At 41.5% G+C, this 23,763-nt stretch overlaps 5 non-coding genes and 4 pseudogenes across 5 annotated transcripts; all 9 read left to right on the forward strand.

The window, feature by feature from the left end:
• Positions 1 to 1,454: 1,454 nt before the first annotated feature.
• On the forward strand, positions 1,455 to 1,636 carry LOC137274896 (U2 spliceosomal RNA; annotated as a pseudogene).
• A 984-nt stretch (positions 1,637 to 2,620) lies between these two features.
• Positions 2,621 to 2,765, forward strand: LOC137274943 (U2 spliceosomal RNA; annotated as a pseudogene).
• Positions 2,766 to 8,983: 6,218 nt separating this feature from the next.
• Positions 8,984 to 9,164, forward strand: LOC137274865 (U2 spliceosomal RNA; annotated as a pseudogene).
• Positions 9,165 to 10,148: 984 nt separating this feature from the next.
• Positions 10,149 to 10,341, forward strand: LOC137274811 (U2 spliceosomal RNA). Its single transcript, XR_010956200.1, has one exon. It is a non-coding gene; the product is annotated as a U2 spliceosomal RNA (small nuclear RNA).
• Positions 10,342 to 11,325: 984 nt separating this feature from the next.
• On the forward strand, positions 11,326 to 11,518 carry LOC137274812 (U2 spliceosomal RNA). Its single transcript, XR_010956201.1, has one exon. It is a non-coding gene; the product is annotated as a U2 spliceosomal RNA (small nuclear RNA).
• Positions 11,519 to 12,502: 984 nt separating this feature from the next.
• On the forward strand, positions 12,503 to 12,695 carry LOC137274813 (U2 spliceosomal RNA). Its single transcript, XR_010956202.1, has one exon. It is a non-coding gene; the product is annotated as a U2 spliceosomal RNA (small nuclear RNA).
• Positions 12,696 to 13,679: 984 nt separating this feature from the next.
• LOC137274814 (U2 spliceosomal RNA) lies at positions 13,680 to 13,872 on the forward strand. Its single transcript, XR_010956203.1, has one exon. It is a non-coding gene; the product is annotated as a U2 spliceosomal RNA (small nuclear RNA).
• A 6,518-nt stretch (positions 13,873 to 20,390) lies between these two features.
• On the forward strand, positions 20,391 to 20,570 carry LOC137274874 (U2 spliceosomal RNA; annotated as a pseudogene).
• Positions 20,571 to 23,310: 2,740 nt separating this feature from the next.
• On the forward strand, positions 23,311 to 23,501 carry LOC137274884 (U2 spliceosomal RNA). The gene has a single exon (XR_010956247.1). It is a non-coding gene; the product is annotated as a U2 spliceosomal RNA (small nuclear RNA).
• The last annotated feature ends 262 nt before the right edge of the window (positions 23,502 to 23,763 follow it).

Here is a 23,763-nt window from a genome sequence, read left to right on the forward strand (position 1 = left end):
GCTGAGTATTATTGTTTCCATGTTTGCTGACTAATTTTGTCCTCTTGCAGATCTACGGGTTGGCATCACTTCTAGCAATTGTGTGGCCTTAAGTGGTCTCCACCCTTTTGTTATGGCTTTGGCTACTGCAGTGGACGCTGGAGATATTCCAGACAGGTACATTGATAGTGGATATGCATCACGTACAGTCAGAGTGGATTCCCAGCAGCGGAAGGTATCTAAGGAGGATTTGATACAGGTGTTGAAGGGGAATATTCCTTCTTTTCGGTCCCAAGATTGTGTTGGGATATGGAATACCGAGAAATCTGGACAATACTTTGTGACTTTCAAGACCAGTGATCAGGCTGAGACTTTACGGAGGATCAAAATTCTGGAATATGGAAACAATGTGCTTTACTTTTCTCACTATGGAGCCCAGGTTGTTGTGCTAAGGATACATTGGCTGCATGCAACTGTGAAGAATGAGTTTCTCAAGGATTACTTTTCTAGATTCGGAAAGGTGATTGATGTCCAGTGGGAAACAAGATCAGTGGAAGGAGTATCAATGATAACTGGTGTTAGATATGTGAAGGTCGAGCTTGAGGATGGTGGATTGGAGAAGATACCCCATGTTGTCAATTTCGGGAAGAAACAGACAATATTAATCACGGCTCCGGGAAGATTGCCACTGTGTCTTCGTTGCCATACTTACGGTCATGTACGAGCGATGTGTAAGGAGAAGGCTGTGAAACAGGAACAACTGAGTATAGCAGAGAATGTGGAAGAAGCGCCAGAAAAGGATACTGACTCAGAGGGTACTATGGAAACAGTTGAATCAGATACGGATGTGGAATTTTTGTCGGAATCTAACAAGGACCAGGAGAGGAAACGGAAACAGGAGACTGTTTTACAGAGCAAGACAGATCAGAAGACAGAAAAGAGGACAAAGACTTCTTTGTTTTCTCCACCTTTGTCGTGGGCGGAACAGACATCACAGTCAGATGAGGTTTTAGCAGCTATCACAGACACATCTTCAAAATACAGTGACATGAGGGTTAGGATTCAAAGGGTCAAGGGAGGTAACAACAGGATTGAGTTTAATGAAGAGACAATGATGCAGGTTTTGAAGGATTGTCCAAAGGAAGAACACAGTCAAAGATGGATTAAAACGCAGGCGACTCTATTGAGAGTGGTTCAGAAATATAAACACTTATTTCCTTTGCCGAAAGACAGGAACTCTTTGGACTTCAATATGGAAGTACATGTGCCTTCGATTTTAGAAGGAACTGTGTTAGAACCATACAATGTGCAAGCATTGTAAAGTCATTGACAGTCTCACATTTACCATCAATTCTTTTCTGAATTCTTTAGTGTCTAACTGTTAGCACTACCACTTCACGCTCTGTGATAACCATTTTAATAACGAGGTGGTAGTGTATTTGCACTGTCTGCGATTGTACAATTGTTTGGATAGTAAATTTATCAAAAAGAAAAAAAAAAGTATCTGTTCTTATCAGCTTAATATCTGATACGTCTCCTATTGGAGACATCGATATTAAACTGATTTTTGCAACGGGATGAGGTGCCACGGAGCTTGCTCCGCCCTCATCACGGGTTGACCCGGTATTGCAGTACCTCCGGGAATGGCCCACCACTCATAATACAAATTAAAAAATAGAACCCTTAACTTAGCCCTCTCTTTTTCACATTTCATTTCACTTTTTTCATCTCACTTTGCGCCGTCCCCTCCCTTTTCGCGCGTCCGTTTCACTGGAGGCACCATGCAACCACAGCCAAACTGTAGAAATGGACCCATCCACTCAACCACATTGTACTCCGTCCAAACCAAGCCCCGGGAAGTTCCTCAAAGTGATTTATTTTCCACTTGCAGTTGTTTTGTGTCCCCGTATCCAAGGACGTCGGCCATGATGTCGCACGCCGGAAATTACGTCGTAGACAATCACACCCTCACAACCACATTCTGCCCCGTCGATAACACACGTCTTAAGCGCCAGCTAACCCTAGAAAGTGTTTTCAAGTGGTAAGGAAGTACCAGAAGCCTCGGCGCGTTTCTCCCGGGTCAGTTTACATTGAAATTTCAAAGTTTGTTTAACTTTCATTCCATTTCTTAATTAAAACAACATTTCTAACTAAAATTCACCTACCCTAACATTGTTTTGATACGTGAAATGTATTTAAGTTTAGTGGATTTAGTCCACGCGGTCAGTTGCTGTGTTCTTTTTTTCACGCTTGTCTGGGCGCGACTTTCTCAAAGTCGGGACTGCAGAAACTCTTCCAATTGCTGTCCCCACGCCTCGTTCATTAAGCGCCGATCCACAGGCTCATGGCCCTAGCTGCAGGACGTTTTTCCTACGTCGGCCCGACGTTTTAGCGCAAGCGCTGTTTCTTCAAAGAAATAAATAAGGTTATTTACACATTTTGCTGCCTTGACACAAATTGTCGTATTTCACCACAAAGAAGGTCATTTTGGCCGTGGCCCTCGCCCGTGGTCCGAAATTGCGTGTTTTCGTGCGTGTAATTTTGGAGGTGAATATTTTGAAAGAGGGAATGTAAATATCCAGCCCCTTAATGAGATGCTGTGGGTATAGAGGTATTTTGCCGGCGCAAGCCGACAACCGGCATCGCTTCTCGGCCTTTTGGCTAAGATCAAAGTGTAGTATCTGGGCCAAGGATATCGGTGAGATTGTGCATTCCTAGTGACTTTGTTGTATTCATCTGTTGACTTGTTTTCCTGATTTGCAGATCTACGGGTGGGCATCAGCTTTCATCAGCTGTGTGACCTTCGGGTCTCCCCCCATTTGTTTCCACGTCATGGCGTACCAAGCGGCAACTATTGCTCCTGCGGTCCCACAACGTTTCCTGGACAAGAAGAGATGTGACTCTACGATTCGCATAAAGTCAACGGTACGTAATTTTGACCGGGAAAACATTTTCGATATTCTCAGGAATGCCACTCATAATTCAATTCAAGCCCGGGAAATACTTTCCATTTGGAAAACGGAGACTTCGGGAGTGTGGTTTGTCACCTTCAAACATGAGAATAGGGCAAGATTGATGCTGACGGTTGGGTCAATAGTGTATAGAGATATTAGAATTGACTTCACCCCTTATGATAGAGAAGTAATTGATCTTCGTATTCACTGGATTCATGGTGTCGTGTCGAGCCAGTTCTTGGAATCTTACTTCTCTCGTTACGGCAAAGTCTTGTCTGTGTCGCATGAAACTGCTATAGTGGGTGGGTCTCCAATACAAACAGGAGTCAGAATTGTACAGTTGCAGCTGGATGCTGGTAAGGCTGATACTGTTCCCTACATAGTTCGTTTGGGAGACCGGATGTCTATGCTGGTCACGGCACCAGGTCGGCTCCCTGTGTGCCTCAGGTGCTATCACCTGGGACATACGAGGCCAGATTGTCCTAAGAGCTTTGCAAATAGAAAACGCAATGAGGAGGCAGAACCAGCTATGGCCCCACCCCCGGACTCTGGAGAGCAGATACCAGGGGATGTTCAGGGTGAGTCTATAGAGATGGAGGAGGAAAGTAGTCGGGAGGACACAGTGAACAATGAGGGGCTGACTATAGACAGTGGGGATGATGGTGAGACTGTGCAAAAACCAGGATCTTATGCTGCAGCTGCAGCTGTATCGCCATTAAATTATGGAACTGTAGACAATATGGGTTCACAAGATGGGGTGGATGACATTATTTCACGAGTGGACTCTCAGAATTGGTCAGATGTGAGGCCTAAGCGTGGGTCAAGATCAAAGGCAAAGGGAGGCACGGTTGGGAAAAAGCAGCGCATTTCCTCGATCCCTAAGGGAGTGGCAGACGCTGCGGCGGCCGCAGTAGATCGGTCACCGTCGGCTTCCCGCCGTGTGTCAATTCCTGACAACACTGACCCACCCTAATTCGCTAAAGATTACATGTCGTCCTAAGTTAATGACCTTGCAATGTCCATCACAAACGAGTTAGCACAATGTATAAAACTTTGACGCCCAGGTTCTCCCTGTACGGGGAGTGTAAGTTTGATATTTACTGGATGATTTTCTCGTGTATTAGCGCTAGTTTTGCTGTGGATCCTTTTAACAGGTTGTTCTTTCTTTATGGAACTGAGTATAATGAAATCTATTGCATTATGGGTAATTGTTTAGCATGCTGCTTCTTGCCCCTACTGTATTCGAGTATTGCTCATTTGCATATTGTACGGAAAAATGTTCATACATCAAAAGCAGTGTTTCTAATGTTTCTTTTTTATTTACAGTGTTTCATTAGCTGGGGTAAGTTAACTTTTGGTGAATGCTTTTTGTGTGTATTGAGAATTATTAATTTTCGTTTCTGTAAAAATATAGTGTCAGTTACGTTCTTTGAATGTAACGGTATGACATTTTGGTTTATTTTCTTGTACATGTATGTTGATGTTTTATGCATGATCCGTTCTTTGCTATGTTCAGATTTTGTATATATATGGGTAGTGTGGTTGCTCCTGATTTATTTGGGCAGTTTTGTCGCCATTTGCTGTTGGCATTGGCTGATGAGAAGAGTTATCTGCCTGAGAGCATTATGGGTAATTTTGTACTACTTTAATTTGGGTTTTCCATGTACTTGGGTGTTGCTAATTTGCATATTGTTCGAAAACGATTCTAAATTAAATCTGCATGTACATATTTTCCCGTATAAATTTACTATGTACTTAAGCCTTATTTGTGGCATGCTTTATGAGTGTTTAGGTGTATATTTAGACTTATTTTGTGTATATTTATCTAAACTTATGTGTGTGTGTGTGTTATTTTGTATACGTCATGGTTTCGTGTTATTGCTCACTTTGCAACCTCTCTTAGCTATTGTCTGCATTACGCTTTCATGTATGGTATGTGTTAATATTGTTCAATGCAATCAAACTGTATTTATCCATATTATTTTCTTAAATATGAGTCAGGCTTCGGCGGGTTGTTTTCAAAGAGGTGTTGTACTTAGTTTTGTAATGCTCTTTGCATGCGTGTTTGATGATGCATTGTGGGTAATTTCTATTTATATTGGATACAGAGGATGTTATATTTTTGTGTGCCTAATTTGCATATTATGGCGAGATGACTATAGAATTTATACATTTGATTTATATCATAATGTAATCAGAGGATGCGTATTCAATTTGTGGTTTATACATATTTTATATGAACTTTTATATATACCTCATCATGTACAGCTTCCTATCAATAAATTGTAATGGACTATTAGATGATACTACTAAATTAAATATATTATCTCATACTTTTGCTAATGATGCCATCGATTTCTTATTTCTTCAGGAGACTCATGTGTATAATTTATCAATTGCTAAAACGTATGAACATAGATTTAATGGGAAAGCCTTTTGGAGTTTTGGGAGTAATTTTAGTCGGGGTGTTGCTTTTATTGTTTCATCTAGAGTTAATTACATTGTAGATTTCTTTTATTATGATATTGAGGGTAGGTTTTTAGTTGTTGATTTAACAATAAATGGATATAATGTGCGATTTTTAAATATGTATGCACCTAATGTTCCTGTTGATAGGGCTAATTTCTTTCATAGCGTTGCTAAATTTTTGGTTACAAATAGGCGTATTGTTCTGGGGGGTGATTTTAATTGTGTTACTAACGTTCAGTTAGATAAAATAGGTGGTAGGCGGGATGCTCAAATTGGGGCAAACATTATTAAGCAATGGGTCTCCGATTTCTCTCTTTTCGATGTCTATCGCTCTCAGTTTCCTGGCAAAGTGGCGGTATCTTGGCGTAATACAGCCGGCGTCGGGTCCCGTCTTGACCGGTTCTATATTTCCTCTTCTCTGCGCTCTACTGTTGTATCTGCAGATATTTCTCCATGTAGTTTTTCTGACCATGATTATGTGTCGTTTAAGCTGAAAGATTTTGCCGGCATTAGTTATGGTTTGGGTTATTTTAAATGTAATAATTCATTATTAAATGATTCTTTTAAGGCCTTATTTGCGGGCTTTTGTTTAAATCATATTCCCCCCTTAGAGTCCATAACTTTGGATTGGTGGGATGCCTTTAAGGTTGAAATTGTGTCCTTTTTGAAGTTATTTGGGTCAGTTCAAAAATCACAGCGGGCATCCCTTCGTAATGATTTAGTCAGTCAATATAAAACATTATGCCGTGCTGAATCTTTACATCCTGGACTGTATACAGACCAAATTGCGGCTGTTAAAAAACAATTAAAGGATTTGGAAATACTGGAATTTAATGGTCATTTAGTTCGATCTAAGGCTAAAGACCTTGAAATTGGTGAAAGGCCTTCCAGTTATTTTCTGCGCAAGGAAACTCAGAGAGGTACGAAAAAATCTATCAGTTCAATTTTAGACTCTCAAGGCCGTAAAGTAACAACCTCTCGTGAAATCATGGGCGTTTTTGTTGATTTTTATAGCGAACTCTTTGGCTATGAGCCTATTGATGATGAAATTTGTGAACGTTTCCTTGCTGATTTACCGGCGCTTCATTCGGCTGATTCGGCTTCACTGGAAGGGGACATAACTCGTGATGAAATTCTAAAGACCCTTAAGGCTATGGAGAATAATAAATCTCCCGGTCCGGATGGGCTTACTAAGGAGTTTTATGTGTCTACTTTTGATGTACTTGGTGATGTGCTTCTCCGTGTCTTTCAGCTGTCTTTTCAAGAACAATCTCTTCCTAATTCTTCTAAAACTTCTTATATTTCTCTTATATGTAAGGATGTTAATAATGCTGATAATGTTCGTAACTGGCGTCCTATTTCTTTATTAAATGTTGATGTCAAAATTGTATCTAAATTATTATGCACACGTTTAGGCAATGTTATAGGAAGTATTGTGCATATGGATCAAACCTGTGCTGTACCTGGTCGCTCTATTCATGACAATTGTCATCTAATTCGTAATGTGCTAGATTATGTAGATCAAAAAGATTTACCTTGTGCTTTTATTAGTTTGGATCAAGAGAAAGCCTTTGATAGGGTTTCTCATCAGTTTATGTTTAGAGTACTGGACCGTTTTGGCTTTGGTCCAAAATTTCAAAAATGGGTCAAAATTTTGTATACGGACATATCTAGTGCGGTAATAATAAATCAGCACATTTCACAGCCGTTTTCTATAACGAGGTCTGTCCGGCAGGGGTGTGGTTTATCTCCGTCCCTGTATGTCTTAGCATTAGAGCCTCTGTTAATGTATATTCGGAAAAAAACTGAAATTGTTGGTGTCAAATTACCAGGTACTGATGATTCGGCAAAAATATCTGCATTTGCTGATGATGGACTGGGATTTTGTACCACAGATGCTTCTATTGGACAACTTTTAGAATCATATCATCTTTTTAGCAAGGCGTCTGGCTCCAAATTAAATCTTAACAAAACTCACGGCATTTTCGTTGGTAAATGGCGTAATAGATCAGACCACCCTTTCGGTATTTCTTGGATTGAGCATTCTAAAATAGTTGGAATTATGACAGGTAGAAATGTCAATGCGGACGATCAATTCCATCCTATACTATCTAAATTTCGAAGTGTTTTAAATGGTGCTAAAGGACGCTCTATTTCTATTTTTGGCAAAACTATTGTGTGCAATGTCATGGCTTTGTCTAAGTTGTGGTACCGAGGGGCGGTATCACCCTATTCAAAACATTATGTCGAACTCTTTCAGAGGGAGACTTTTCGGTTTATTTGGAATTCCACAGCTGAGCCTATTCGGAGGTCTGTTTGTTATAAATCAACTTTAGACGGGGGGATGGGTGTTGTACACATCCAGTCTAAATTGCAGTCTTTCTATCTTAAGCATATTCAAAATCTGTTTCATTCCTCAGCTAAGTGGACCTTTTTTGCGAAATACTGGTTAGGGATGTCCTTACGTCACTATTGTCCCTCACTTTCTTCTTTACTATTCCCACACTCTGAGACGATGTCGGCTTTCTATCAGGGTTGTTTTTTAGCTGTCAAACGTTTTGAGGCTGTTCATTCGGATTTCCTGATAGATATGTTTCAATTTACTACGAAACAATTTTATGAAGCACTCATAAAATCAATTGTGGAAAATAAAGTTGAAACGTTGTATCCACGTATTCCTTTCCGGCTTGTTTGGCTTAATTTGCATAATCACTTCGTGGATTCACTTTCTAAATCAGTTAATTACCGTCTCATCTATGATTCTCTCCCCTTAGGGTATACTCTCTATACTCGGGGAATGTCTGTCACTCCAAACTGTCCACTCTGTCGTATAGCAATAGAAACTTCTGATCATCTCTTCATCTATTGCTCGTGTGTTGAGGTTTTGTGGGATATCGTTTTCCAGTGGTTAGATCAATTGTCATTTGGTTTATTAAAACGATCTAACGAAGTTATTCGATTTAACTTGGTTCCCAAAATTCCAAATTCCTATCAAAAATCAATGTGCATCTATCTTTTAACTTTGGCAAAATACACTATTTGGCTGGTTCGAAATTCTAACAAATTTGAGCACTCAAAATTAAATGGAAATGATATCATGTTACGTTTTTTGTCTGTCCTTAGGACACGTATCAGGGTCGACTTCTATCGCTTATCTTTTACTGTTTTCTCTAACTATTGGCTGTCTACTTCAATATTTTGTTCAGTCGATGGCAATCATAAATTATCTTTCAATTTGTAAATTTTGATATACTGTTTACTGCTGTTTTATCAAACTGTAATTTAGTGTAATAATTCTGTATAATTGCCATGTTTGTGCCGTAGCCGTAGTCGGCATTTGTTAAATCATGTACATGGGAATGTGTGTACTTGTCCCGTGTCTATTGAATTATTATGTGCATGTGTAAATATGGTGATATGTTATACAAATATGTAAAAATGGTAACTTTCTATTTCGTTCATGCTCTTCCTCTGTAGTTTATTTTATTGTTAATGCTGCAGGGCTCAACTCTTTCCTGTGATAATTTTAGGCCGCCCTGCAGCAACCGCGCTGTCCGCGTGTGTTAAAATTAAATTTGTAAATAAATTTTATCAAAAAGAAAAAAGTATCTGTTCTTATCAGCTTAATATCTGATACGTCTCCTATTGGAGACATCGATATTAAACTGATTTTTGCAACGGGATGAGGTGCCACGGAGCTTGCTCCGCCCTCATCACGGGTTGACCCGGTATTGCAGTACCTCCGGGAATGGCCCACCACTCATAATACAAATTAAAAAATAGAACCCTTAACTTAGCCCTCTCTTTTTCACATTTCATTTCACTTTTTTCATCTCACTTTGCGCCGTCCCCTCCCTTTTCGCGCGTCCGTTTCACTGGAGGCACCATGCAACCACAGCCAAACTGTAGAAATGGACCCATCCACTCAACCACATTGTACTCCGTCCAAACCAAGCCCCGGGAAGTTCCTCAAAGTGATTTATTTTCCACTTGCAGTTGTTTTGTGTCCCCGTATCCAAGGACGTCGGCCATGATGTCGCACGCCGGAAATTACGTCGTAGACAATCACACCCTCACAACCACATTCTGCCCCGTCGATAACACACGTCTTAAGCGCCAGCTAACCCTAGAAAGTGTTTTCAAGTGGTAAGGAAGTACCAGAAGCCTCGGCGCGTTTCTCCCGGGTCAGTTTACATTGAAATTTCAAAGTTTGTTTAACTTTCATTCCATTTCTTAATTAAAACAACATTTCTAACTAAAATTCACCTACCCTAACATTGTTTTGATACGTGAAATGTATTTAAGTTTAGTGGATTTAGTCCACGCGGTCAGTTGCTGTGTTCTTTTTTTCACGCTTGTCTGGGCGCGACTTTCTCAAAGTCGGGACTGCAGAAACTCTTCCAATTGCTGTCCCCACGCCTCGTTCATTAAGCGCCGATCCACAGGCTCATGGCCCTAGCTGCAGGACGTTTTTCCTACGTCGGCCCGACGTTTTAGCGCAAGCGCTGTTTCTTCAAAGAAATAAATAAGGTTATTTACACATTTTGCTGCCTTGACACAAATTGTCGTATTTCACCACAAAGAAGGTCATTTTGGCCGTGGCCCTCGCCCGTGGTCCGAAATTGCGTGTTTTCGTGCGTGTAATTTTGGAGGTGAATATTTTGAAAGAGGGAATGTAAATATCCAGCCCCTTAATGAGATGCTGTGGGTATAGAGGTATTTTGCCGGCGCAAGCCGACAACCGGCATCGCTTCTCGGCCTTTTGGCTAAGATCAAAGTGTAGTATCTGTTCTTATCAGCTTAATATCTGATACGTCTCCTATTGGAGACATCGATATTAAACTGATTTTTGCAACGGGATGAGGTGCCACGGAGCTTGCTCCGCCCTCATCACGGGTTGACCCGGTATTGCAGTACCTCCGGGAATGGCCCACCACTCATAATACAAATTAAAAAATAGAACCCTTAACTTAGCCCTCTCTTTTTCACATTTCATTTCACTTTTTTCATCTCACTTTGCGCCGTCCCCTCCCTTTTCGCGCGTCCGTTTCACTGGAGGCACCATGCAACCACAGCCAAACTGTAGAAATGGACCCATCCACTCAACCACATTGTACTCCGTCCAAACCAAGCCCCGGGAAGTTCCTCAAAGTGATTTATTTTCCACTTGCAGTTGTTTTGTGTCCCCGTATCCAAGGACGTCGGCCATGATGTCGCACGCCGGAAATTACGTCGTAGACAATCACACCCTCACAACCACATTCTGCCCCGTCGATAACACACGTCTTAAGCGCCAGCTAACCCTAGAAAGTGTTTTCAAGTGGTAAGGAAGTACCAGAAGCCTCGGCGCGTTTCTCCCGGGTCAGTTTACATTGAAATTTCAAAGTTTGTTTAACTTTCATTCCATTTCTTAATTAAAACAACATTTCTAACTAAAATTCACCTACCCTAACATTGTTTTGATACGTGAAATGTATTTAAGTTTAGTGGATTTAGTCCACGCGGTCAGTTGCTGTGTTCTTTTTTTCACGCTTGTCTGGGCGCGACTTTCTCAAAGTCGGGACTGCAGAAACTCTTCCAATTGCTGTCCCCACGCCTCGTTCATTAAGCGCCGATCCACAGGCTCATGGCCCTAGCTGCAGGACGTTTTTCCTACGTCGGCCCGACGTTTTAGCGCAAGCGCTGTTTCTTCAAAGAAATAAATAAGGTTATTTACACATTTTGCTGCCTTGACACAAATTGTCGTATTTCACCACAAAGAAGGTCATTTTGGCCGTGGCCCTCGCCCGTGGTCCGAAATTGCGTGTTTTCGTGCGTGTAATTTTGGAGGTGAATATTTTGAAAGAGGGAATGTAAATATCCAGCCCCTTAATGAGATGCTGTGGGTATAGAGGTATTTTGCCGGCGCAAGCCGACAACCGGCATCGCTTCTCGGCCTTTTGGCTAAGATCAAAGTGTAGTATCTGTTCTTATCAGCTTAATATCTGATACGTCTCCTATTGGAGACATCGATATTAAACTGATTTTTGCAACGGGATGAGGTGCCACGGAGCTTGCTCCGCCCTCATCACGGGTTGACCCGGTATTGCAGTACCTCCGGGAATGGCCCACCACTCATAATACAAATTAAAAAATAGAACCCTTAACTTAGCCCTCTCTTTTTCACATTTCATTTCACTTTTTTCATCTCACTTTGCGCCGTCCCCTCCCTTTTCGCGCGTCCGTTTCACTGGAGGCACCATGCAACCACAGCCAAACTGTAGAAATGGACCCATCCACTCAACCACATTGTACTCCGTCCAAACCAAGCCCCGGGAAGTTCCTCAAAGTGATTTATTTTCCACTTGCAGTTGTTTTGTGTCCCCGTATCCAAGGACGTCGGCCATGATGTCGCACGCCGGAAATTACGTCGTAGACAATCACACCCTCACAACCACATTCTGCCCCGTCGATAACACACGTCTTAAGCGCCAGCTAACCCTAGAAAGTGTTTTCAAGTGGTAAGGAAGTACCAGAAGCCTCGGCGCGTTTCTCCCGGGTCAGTTTACATTGAAATTTCAAAGTTTGTTTAACTTTCATTCCATTTCTTAATTAAAACAACATTTCTAACTAAAATTCACCTACCCTAACATTGTTTTGATACGTGAAATGTATTTAAGTTTAGTGGATTTAGTCCACGCGGTCAGTTGCTGTGTTCTTTTTTTCACGCTTGTCTGGGCGCGACTTTCTCAAAGTCGGGACTGCAGAAACTCTTCCAATTGCTGTCCCCACGCCTCGTTCATTAAGCGCCGATCCACAGGCTCATGGCCCTAGCTGCAGGACGTTTTTCCTACGTCGGCCCGACGTTTTAGCGCAAGCGCTGTTTCTTCAAAGAAATAAATAAGGTTATTTACACATTTTGCTGCCTTGACACAAATTGTCGTATTTCACCACAAAGAAGGTCATTTTGGCCGTGGCCCTCGCCCGTGGTCCGAAATTGCGTGTTTTCGTGCGTGTAATTTTGGAGGTGAATATTTTGAAAGAGGGAATGTAAATATCCAGCCCCTTAATGAGATGCTGTGGGTATAGAGGTATTTTGCCGGCGCAAGCCGACAACCGGCATCGCTTCTCGGCCTTTTGGCTAAGATCAAAGTGTAGTATCTGTTCTTATCAGCTTAATATCTGATACGTCTCCTATTGGAGACATCGATATTAAACTGATTTTTGCAACGGGATGAGGTGCCACGGAGCTTGCTCCGCCCTCATCACGGGTTGACCCGGTATTGCAGTACCTCCGGGAATGGCCCACCACTCATAATACAAATTAAAAAATAGAACCCTTAACTTAGCCCTCTCTTTTTCACATTTCATTTCACTTTTTTCATCTCACTTTGCGCCGTCCCCTCCCTTTTCGCGCGTCCGTTTCACTGGAGGCACCATGCAACCACAGCCAAACTGTAGAAATGGACCCATCCACTCAACCACATTGTACTCCGTCCAAACCAAGCCCCGGGAAGTTCCTCAAAGTGATTTATTTTCCACTTGCAGTTGTTTTGTGTCCCCGTATCCAAGGACGTCGGCCATGATGTCGCACGCCGGAAATTACGTCGTAGACAATCACACCCTCACAACCACATTCTGCCCCGTCGATAACACACGTCTTAAGCGCCAGCTAACCCTAGAAAGTGTTTTCAAGTGGTAAGGAAGTACCAGAAGCCTCGGCGCGTTTCTCCCGGGTCAGTTTACATTGAAATTTCAAAGTTTGTTTAACTTTCATTCCATTTCTTAATTAAAACAACATTTCTAACTAAAATTCACCTACCCTAACATTGTTTTGATACGTGAAATGTATTTAAGTTTAGTGGATTTAGTCCACGCGGTCAGTTGCTGTGTTCTTTTTTTCACGCTTGTCTGGGCGCGACTTTCTCAAAGTCGGGACTGCAGAAACTCTTCCAATTGCTGTCCCCACGCCTCGTTCATTAAGCGCCGATCCACAGGCTCATGGCCCTAGCTGCAGGACGTTTTTCCTACGTCGGCCCGACGTTTTAGCGCAAGCGCTGTTTCTTCAAAGAAATAAATAAGGTTATTTACACATTTTGCTGCCTTGACACAAATTGTCGTATTTCACCACAAAGAAGGTCATTTTGGCCGTGGCCCTCGCCCGTGGTCCGAAATTGCGTGTTTTCGTGCGTGTAATTTTGGAGGTGAATATTTTGAAAGAGGGAATGTAAATATCCAGCCCCTTAATGAGATGCTGTGGGTATAGAGGTATTTTGCCGGCGCAAGCCGACAACCGGCATCGCTTCTCGGCCTTTTGGCTAAGATCAAAGTGTAGTATCTGTTCTTATCAGCTTAATATCTGATACGTCTCCTATTGGAGACATCGATATTAAACTGATTTTTGCAACGGGATGAGGTGCCACGGAGCTTGCTCCGCCCTCATCACGGGTTGACCCGGTATTGCAGTACCTCCGGGAATGGCCCACCACTCATAATACAAATTAAAAAATAGAACCCTTAACTTAGCCCTCTCTTTTTCACATTTCATTTCACTTTTTTCATCTCACTTTGCGCCGTCCCCTCCCTTTTCGCGCGTCCGTTTCACTGGAGGCACCATGCAACCACAGCCAAACTGTAGAAATGGACCCATCCACTCAACCACATTGTACTCCGTCCAAACCAAGCCCCGGGAAGTTCCTCAAAGTGATTTATTTTCCACTTGCAGTTGTTTTGTGTCCCCGTATCCAAGGACGTCGGCCATGATGTCGCACGCCGGAAATTACGTCGTAGACAATCACACCCTCACAACCACATTCTGCCCCGTCGATAACACACGTCTTAAGCGCCAGCTAACCCTAGAAAGTGTTTTCAAGTGGTAAGGAAGTACCAGAAGCCTCGGCGCGTTTCTCCCGGGTCAGTTTACATTGAAATTTCAAAGTTTGTTTAACTTTCATTCCATTTCTTAATTAAAACAACATTTCTAACTAAAATTCACCTACCCTAACATTGTTTTGATACGTGAAATGTATTTAAGTTTAGTGGATTTAGTCCACGCGGTCAGTTGCTGTGTTCTTTTTTTCACGCTTGTCTGGGCGCGACTTTCTCAAAGTCGGGACTGCAGAAACTCTTCCAATTGCTGTCCCCACGCCTCGTTCATTAAGCGCCGATCCACAGGCTCATGGCCCTAGCTGCAGGACGTTTTTCCTACGTCGGCCCGACGTTTTAGCGCAAGCGCTGTTTCTTCAAAGAAATAAATAAGGTTATTTACACATTTTGCTGCCTTGACACAAATTGTCGTATTTCACCACAAAGAAGGTCATTTTGGCCGTGGCCCTCGCCCGTGGTCCGAAATTGCGTGTTTTCGTGCGTGTAATTTTGGAGGTGAATATTTTGAAAGAGGGAATGTAAATATCCAGCCCCTTAATGAGATGCTGTGGGTATAGAGGTATTTTGCCGGCGCAAGCCGACAACCGGCATCGCTTCTCGGCCTTTTGGCTTCGATCAAGTGGACCAGGACCAGGATCAGGAATTGTAGCAGTCGGTGGATTGGTGACTATACAGTTTTGTGCTTTTTCATTAACTCTCTTTGCTTCCTCCAGGTCGACGGGTGGGACCTACTACACTGTAGTAGGTCGACCTTAAGTGGTCACCTCCCATTTTTTCTTTTTCTTTCATCATGGCGATGGCTAGTGCGGAGTTGGAGGCTGCCATCCCAGCAGAGTACTTTGATGCATCTGTGTCGTCCCATACCTTAAAGGCCCAGTGTCGGGTAAGAGGATTTTCTCGTGAGAAACTCTTTAATTGTTTGCACAATGCTATACCTGATGTTACTGGCAAAGACTTGATGTCTATATGGTCCACAGATAAAGTTGGTACGTGGTATGTGACTTTTCGTGATGCCAGAAGGGCTAAGCTGTTATTGGATGCTGGTCAGATTCCTTGTGAGGATGACAGAATAACTTTCAGCCACTATGAGAAGCAGGTAGTAACATTAAGGATTCACTGGTTACATGACACTGTCAGGGGAAGTTTTCTAGCGAAATATTTCTCTAAATATGGCAAAGTGCTGGATGTGTCTAAGGAGACAGTAATTCTACCAGACGGTGCTTCAGTATTTAGTGGTGTTCGGCTTGTGGTACTGGAAGTGGCTGAGGGTAGAAAGAACTTTCTGCCGCATGTAGTCAAGTTTGGAGTTGATATGGCCATGTTGGTAACAGCTCCTGGAAGGGCCCCACTTTGCCTTAAGTGTGGTCAGATGGGTCATACGAGATCCTCATGTGAACTGACTCTGATAGCTAGGGAAAGGAGACAGATGGAGTTAGATAAAGAATATCAGAGACAAGAAAGAGAGAGAGAAAGACATGAAAAGGAGAGACAGATTCGTAAGGAAACTGAGGAAAGACGAAAGGCAGGACTACCAAAGAAGGATAGGGATGATGATGATCTTATGGATGATGAGATGTCAGATAGTGCTTTAGTTAAAGCTACTGTTACTATAGAAGGGGGAGAACAGGAGGATAAGGCTAAAGTAGAAGGGGAACAAAAGGGAATGGAGATGGAAGACTGTACAGAAGGGCAGGAGAAAGGGGAGGGTTCATCAGGCAGTCAGAGGTGGTCAGATGATTCCCAACTTAATACTTTACTAGATTCCCTTGAAGCAGCAGATATGGAAGGGTTAGTGTCGTATGCTGCTGCATTGACAGATACCTCTTCCTCTGTTAAAACCCCCAAGGGTAAGGGGACTTCCCGTAAAAGTAGAGGCAGATCTCGGGACACAGGGAATAGGAAGAAGCGCAGGGCAGGAAATAGCACCTCACCAGCATCTCCAGAAAGAAAGGGGTCGGTTCAAAGTGAACCTTCCATAGACCCTAGTAGCAGTGGGCCCCCTCCAATATAGACTCCTGATTGATTGGTTACTCCCCTTACGACACTGGCGCTGCCCCTACGATTACGATTATAGATCTGTGTTTCCAAACCCAACAACCACGTTCTCCTCTATTGAGGAGTCTATATTTCGTGTGCTTTGTTTTCATTCTCATTTGCCATATCATGTATAATTTTGTTTCATTGAATTGCAACGGATTATTAAATAATCCACATAAGTCAAATCTTTTGGCTGGTAACTTCAATTCTTGTATTGACTTTCTTTTTCTTCAAGAGACCCATGTTCACAGTATCAGTTTAGCTAAATATTATGAATCAAAATTTAATGGGAAAGGGTTTTGGGCATTTGGAACTAATTTCAGTTGTGGAGTAGCCATTATTATTAACGCCAAGGTCAATTTTGTTGTGGATCGATTTCATCTAGACATAGATGGCAGATATATTGTTTTAGATATCACTGTTAGTGGCACCAGAATTCGTCTTATTAATCTGTATGCTCCAAACATTCCAGGAGATAGGATTAGGTTTCTTCAATTGCTGTGTCATTATTTAGTCACCAATAGAACTTTGATCATAGGAGGTGATTTCAATTGTGTCCTTAATGTTAAATTAGATAAGATTGGAGGTAATACTATTAATAATCAAAAAGGTAGTCAAATAATACAGTCATGGGTCTCTGACTTTTCTATTTCTGATGTTTTCCGTTCTTTATTTCCAGCTCAGGTGGCGGTTACATGGCGAAATGCTTCTGGTGTCGGGTCTAGACTGGATCGATTCTACATCTCTACATGTCTACTGTCGGCTGTGGGTACCTCAACAATCTGTCCCTGTTCTTTTTCTGATCACGACTACGTGTTGGTAAGATTGAATGATTTTGATGGCATAAACTTTGGCCCTTCCTATTGGAAATGTAATCATTCTGTTTTAGATGACTCTTTTAAATTATTATTTAATGGATTTTGTAATACTCATATTCCCTCATTGGATGAGATTACTTTAGAATGGTGGGATACTTTCAAGTCTAAAGTACAAGAATTTCTAAAAATATTTCAAAAAATCAAGCATACTTCCCGGGTATCTCACCGTAAGGATTTAGAACGACAATACAAGGCTTTATGTCATGCAGAATTGTCTCATCCAGGATCTTATACTGATCAAATATCTGAAATGAAAAAACAATTATATGATTTCGAAATGTTGGAATTCCAAGGTCAGTTTATTCGTTCTCGGGCACGTGATCTTGAAAATGGTGAAAAGCCCTCAAGTTATTTCTTACGCAAGGAAGCCAAACGAGGTAAAAGAAAATCCATTAGTTCTATTTTAGATCCTTCTGGTCAGTTAGTAAAATCCTCCAAAGACATCATGGGCGTTTTTGTTAATTTTTATTCTAAACTTTTGGCTGAAGAACCCATTGATGAGGGAATTAGTGATGCCTTCCTTGATAATCTACCTCAACTTAATTCGGACAATGTGGACTTACTTGAAGGTGAAATTACGAAATCTGAAATTTTACAGGCCCTTAAGGCAATGGAGAAAAATAAATCTCCGGGTCCTGATGGTCTTACCAAAGAATTTTATCTGTTCTCTTTTGATGTTCTTGGTGATGTCTTGCTGCGTCTTGTTCATTTATGTTTTCTAGAGGGTTCCCTACCTCAGTCTTCTAAAACATCTTACATAACACTACTGTGTAAGGACATACAAAATGCTACAAATGTTCGTAACTGGCGTCCAATTTCATTATTAAATGTAGATGTTAAAATCATTTCTAAAATTTTATGCACACGCTTGGGTCTAGTTATTGGTGATATTGTTCATCAAGATCAAACTTGCGCAGTTCCGGGGCGGTCTATTCAGGATAATTGTCATTTGATACGAAATGTGCGAGACTATGTGGAGCAAAAAAATCTCCAATGTGCTTTCATTAGTTTTGATCAAGAAAAGGCCTTTGATAGGGTCTCCCATGCTTATTTGTTTAAAGTTCTGGACGCGTTTGGATTTGGTCCAAATTTTAAAACATGGGTCAAATTGCTATATACTGACATATCCAGCAGTGTAATTGTAAATCAGCACATTTCAGCACCTTTTCCGGTCACGAGGTCTGTCAGGCAAGGATGTGGGCTGTCCCCATCCTTGTATGTATTATCGCTGGAGCCTCTTTTACATGCTATTCGCAAAAATCCCATAATAAAAGGAGTGCAGTTACCAGGTTCTTTGGATTCAGCAAAAATATCAGCATTTGCTGATGATGGTCTGGGTTTCTGTACATCGGATGCTTCAATTAAAACTATTTTTGATATTTATGATACTTTTGGTAAAGCATCTGGGTCCAAATTAAATATGTCTAAAACCAAAGGAATTTTCGTTGGAAAATGGAAGAATAGATCGGATCATCCTTTTGGTATTTCATGGATTGACCAGTCAAAAATTGTTGGAATTATGGTAGGCAAGGAGGTCAGTGAGGATGATCAGTTTCATTCAGTAATTACTAAATTCCGTACGGTTCTAAAATCTTGTAAAGGGCGCTCTCTTTCGATCTTTGGGAAATCTGTTTTGTGCAATGTCCTGGGATTATCTCAACTGTGGTATCGTGGAGCAGTTACCCCAGTGTCTAATCATTACGTCGATCTTTTTCAGAGAGAGACTTTTCGTTTCATTTGGCAATCCACTGCTGAACCTATTAGGCGCTCCATTTTGTATAAATCAGTATTTGAAGGTGGTCTTGGGGTTAATCATATTACATCCAAATTGCAATCATTTCATTTGAAACATATTCAAAACCTTGTAAAAGGATGTTCAGCAAAGTGGTGTTATTTTACAATATATTGGTTGGGGTTGTCCTTACGCCTTTATCGTCCTGACTTTCTGTCTTTATCTCTACCTCACTCTGAGACCGTTCCATTATTCTACCAGCAATGTTTGAAAAGTTTGAAATTGTTCGAAAATACAGTCTTGGAGCCGCTGGTAGATATAGTTAATTTCACTTCAAAACAGTTCTATTTGAGTATGCTTTCCAGAGTCACTGAAAATAAAATTGAAGGTTTATATCCACAAATTAATTTTCGACAAGTTTGGGCTAATTTACATCATTCATTTGTGGATCCTCTTCCAAAATCAATGAACTTTCGTCTCATCTATAATGCTCTCCCTCTGGGGTATATCTTACATACCCGCGGTATGTCCATCTCTCCTAACTGTGTCTTATGTCGGTCTGGCATTGAAACGTCAGATCATCTTTTTATCTCTTGTCCCTGTGTTTGTGTCTTGTGGGATATCGTTTTCAACTGGTTACAGTACTTATCCGATGGTTTGGTGAAAAAAAAGTATGAAACCATTCAGTTTGGACTAGTTCCTAAATTGCCAAATTTGTATAAATATGCTGTTTGTGTTTATTTACTTTCTCTGGCAAAATATTCTATTTGGTTGATCCGAAATTGCAATAAATTCGAACACAAACGGCTCCAGGGAAACGATATTGTGTTGCGTTTTCTTTCTCTTCTGAAAACACGTATTCGTGCTGACTACTTTCGTCTTTCGCATGCTGATTTCCAGGCTTTTTGGCTATCTTCTCCCTATTTTTGCTCTGTTGATACAAGTAATTGTCTAAAAATACTGCTATAATTATGTATGTATATATATATATATATGTATACCAATTGCAGCATTGTCAAATGTCTAGTCTAATGCAGTTAATTTATTTTTGATTCATGTCTATTCATTATATATGATATTCCTTATGTGTATGTAAATTGAATGTATTGTCTGTATGGCAAATGTATGTGACTTCTTGCAGGATTTTGATTTTGCGGTATTGTATATCTTGTATTTCTATGTACCGTTTTGGGAGCATGATAGAGATTTGATTGTAAGTGCATAAATATTGATGTATATTATACTGTGTACGTATTCTGAGTGGGTATTCATTTACGCCCATCATAATTATGTTCCTCATGTATTAAGGTGCTCTATTGTACAATTAGAATTTAGTTATGAAAAGTCTTCTTTTTCCGCTTATTCTAATAGGAATTCAAATGTCATGACCACTACCTCACCACTGTGATAGTTTTTTTTAAGTTGTAGGTAGTGGTTCTCCTGTCCTTTTTTCTGTAAAATTTTGCTCTATATAAAATATTTTATGAAAAAGAAAAAAAGTATCTGTTCTTATCAGCTTAATATCTGATACGTCTCCTATTGGAGACATCGATATTAAACTGATTTTTGCAACGGGATGAGGTGCCACGGAGCTTGCTCCGCCCTCATCACGGGTTGACCCGGTATTGCAGTACCTCCGGGAATGGCCCACCACTCATAATACAAATTAAAAAATAGAACCCTTAACTTAGCCCTCTCTTTTTCACATTTCATTTCACTTTTTTCATCTCACTTTGCGCCGTCCCCTCCCTTTTCGCGCGTCCGTTTCACTGGAGGCACCATGCAACCACAGCCAAACTGTAGAAATGGACCCATCCACTCAACCACATTGTACTCCGTCCAAACCAAGCCCCGGGAAGTTCCTCAAAGTGATTTATTTTCCACTTGCAGTTGTTTTGTGTCCCCGTATCCAAGGACGTCGGCCATGATGTCGCACGCCGGAAATTACGTCGTAGACAATCACACCCTCACAACCACATTCTGCCCCGTCGATAACACACGTCTTAAGCGCCAGCTAACCCTAGAAAGTGTTTTCAAGTGGTAAGGAAGTACCAGAAGCCTCGGCGCGTTTCTCCCGGGTCAGTTTACATTGAAATTTCAAAGTTTGTTTAACTTTCATTCCATTTCTTAATTAAAACAACATTTCTAACTAAAATTCACCTACCCTAACATTGTTTTGATACGTGAAATGTATTTAAGTTTAGTGGATTTAGTCCACGCGGTCAGTTGCTGTGTTCTTTTTTTCACGCTTGTCTGGGCGCGACTTTCTCAAAGTCGGGACTGCAGAAACTCTTCCAATTGCTGTCCCCACGCCTCGTTCATTAAGCGCCGATCCACAGGCTCATGGCCCTAGCTGCAGGACGTTTTTCCTACGTCGGCCCGACGTTTTAGCGCAAGCGCTGTTTCTTCAAAGAAATAAATAAGGTTATTTACACATTTTGCTGCCTTGACACAAATTGTCGTATTTCACCACAAAGAAGGTCATTTTGGCCGTGGCCCTCGCCCGTGGTCCGAAATTGCGTGTTTTCGTGCGTGTAATTTTGGAGGTGAATATTTTGAAAGAGGGAATGTAAATATCCAGCCCCTTAATGAGATGCTGTGGGTATAGAGGTATTTTGCCGGCGCAAGCCGACAACCGGCATCGCTTCTCGGCCTTTTGGCTAAGATCAAAGTGTAGTACTGCATCTTAGCCAAAAGTTTGCGACGGTCAGCTCTTGTGGAGACTTCACAGTCATTGTTGTTGATGTAACTGGTTTTTGATTTTACTGACTCTTCCTTCTACTTTCACCAGGTCTACGGGCGGGCATCACCTGTTTACAGGTGTGTGATCCTCAGTGGTCTCCCCCCATTTCGTAATCATGGCATTGGCTAATGCTGTCGACGTAGGTGAAATTCCGGAGCAGTACATCGACCAGGACTGTGTTTCAAGGACTGTTCGTGTTGACTCTCAACAGAAGAAGATATCCAGAGATGATATTTTACAGGTTCTGAAGAGTCATGTTCCATCTTTCAAGACCAGAGATATTGTGAGTATCTGGAATAGTGAGAGAGGAGGCCAGTTTTATGTCACATTTAAATCCACTAATCATGTTGACACGTTGAGGAACATTAAGGAACTTCGATATGGGAACAATATGTTGATGTTTTCGCCATATGGATCAGAGATTGTGGTACTTAGAGTACACTGGCTGCATGCCACAGTAAAACATTCGTTTTTGAAAAATTACTTTTCCAGGTTTGGTAAAGTTTTGGATGTGTTTTTTGAAACGAGATTAGTGGAAGGTGAAAGATTAGGAACAGGTATCAGATATGTGAAGTTGGAACTCGGTGAGGATGGATTACAGAATGTTCCCCATGTAGTCAACTTTGGAAAGAAGCAGACTATGCTAATTACAGCACCTGGGCGTCTTCCGTTGTGCCTACGATGTCACAAGTATGGACACATTCGCTCTATGTGCGAGGAGAACAGGACAAGAATAGTGGCAGAGGGAGAGCAGGCAACAGTACAGGGAACAGATACAGATAGTGTTTCAGTTCAACAGGAGTTAGTTCGTGAGCAGATGGAGGAGACAGTTCCTGAGGAAGTTAGTACTTTTGTTGATTCTTCAATGATGGATTCGCATGTGGAAACAGAGACTGAGACAGAGACAATGGAACCATTGGAGAGCAGTGCTAAGGAAGAAGAGATAGGCAAGTCAGGAAATGAGACAGAGATAGAAAAGCCATTAAAGAAGAGTGTAAAGGATGAAGAGACAGTAAAATCAAGTCGAGCTCAGAAAAGGAAACAGAGAAAGAAACACAGAGATAGTGAGAAGAAGCTGAAGGAAACAGTTTCAGGGGAGAGTTGTTCTCAGCTCAGCTGGGCAGATCAGATGTCAGAATCTGACATAGCCTTGGCAGCAGTGGTGGATGATGTTGTGGACACAGAGGGTCACACAGCTTCAGACTCTGTGGATGTTCAGAAGGAATCTGCATACTGGGATGTTAAGATAACTTTGAAGAACATTAAAGGCACGTCTAAAGTGGAAATTGAATCTGATGAGGAGTGTATTGATAGAATTGTACAGGAGTATCCAGTTGAAGAACAGGCTGCTGCGAGAGTAAATGCTCATGATATTATTCTGAAGACAGTCAACAGATATAAAGAGTCGTTTCCAGTTCCCGACGAATGGTCCACTATGTCATATTATTTTGGAGTGTATAAGCAGGTCTTTCTTGATGGAACTTTGTGCCCTCCATATCAAGTGGTCACCTTACTTGGAAACTCGAGTGACATCTCTCTGTCTTAGAGTATATGTTGTTAGAGCTGCCACCCTCAAACCTTTTGTGATATCTATTTTAAATTAGGGGGTGGTGTGCTACGTGCACTGTCTGCGCATGTAATTATTTCCAGGTATTAAATTTTATCAAAAAAAAAAAAAAAAAAAAAAGTATCTGTTCTTATCAGCTTAATATCTGATACGTCTCCTATTGGAGACATCGATATTAAACTGATTTTTGCAACGGGATGAGGTGCCACGGAGCTTGCTCCGCCCTCATCACGGGTTGACCCGGTATTGCAGTACCTCCGGGAATGGCCCACCACTCATAATACAAATTAAAAAATAGAACCCTTAACTTAGCCCTCTCTTTTTCACATTTCATTTCACTTTTTTCATCTCACTTTGCGCCGTCCCCTCCCTTTTCGCGCGTCCGTTTCACTGGAGGCACCATGCAACCACAGCCAAACTGTAGAAATGGACCCATCCACTCAACCACATTGTACTCCGTCCAAACCAAGCCCCGGGAAGTTCCTCAAAGTGATTTATTTTCCACTTGCAGTTGTTTTGTGTCCCCGTATCCAAGGACG

This window comes from Haliotis asinina, chromosome 2 (assembly GCF_037392515.1).
Source record: "Haliotis asinina isolate JCU_RB_2024 chromosome 2, JCU_Hal_asi_v2, whole genome shotgun sequence".
NCBI lineage: Eukaryota > Metazoa > Mollusca > Gastropoda > Lepetellida > Haliotidae > Haliotis > Haliotis asinina.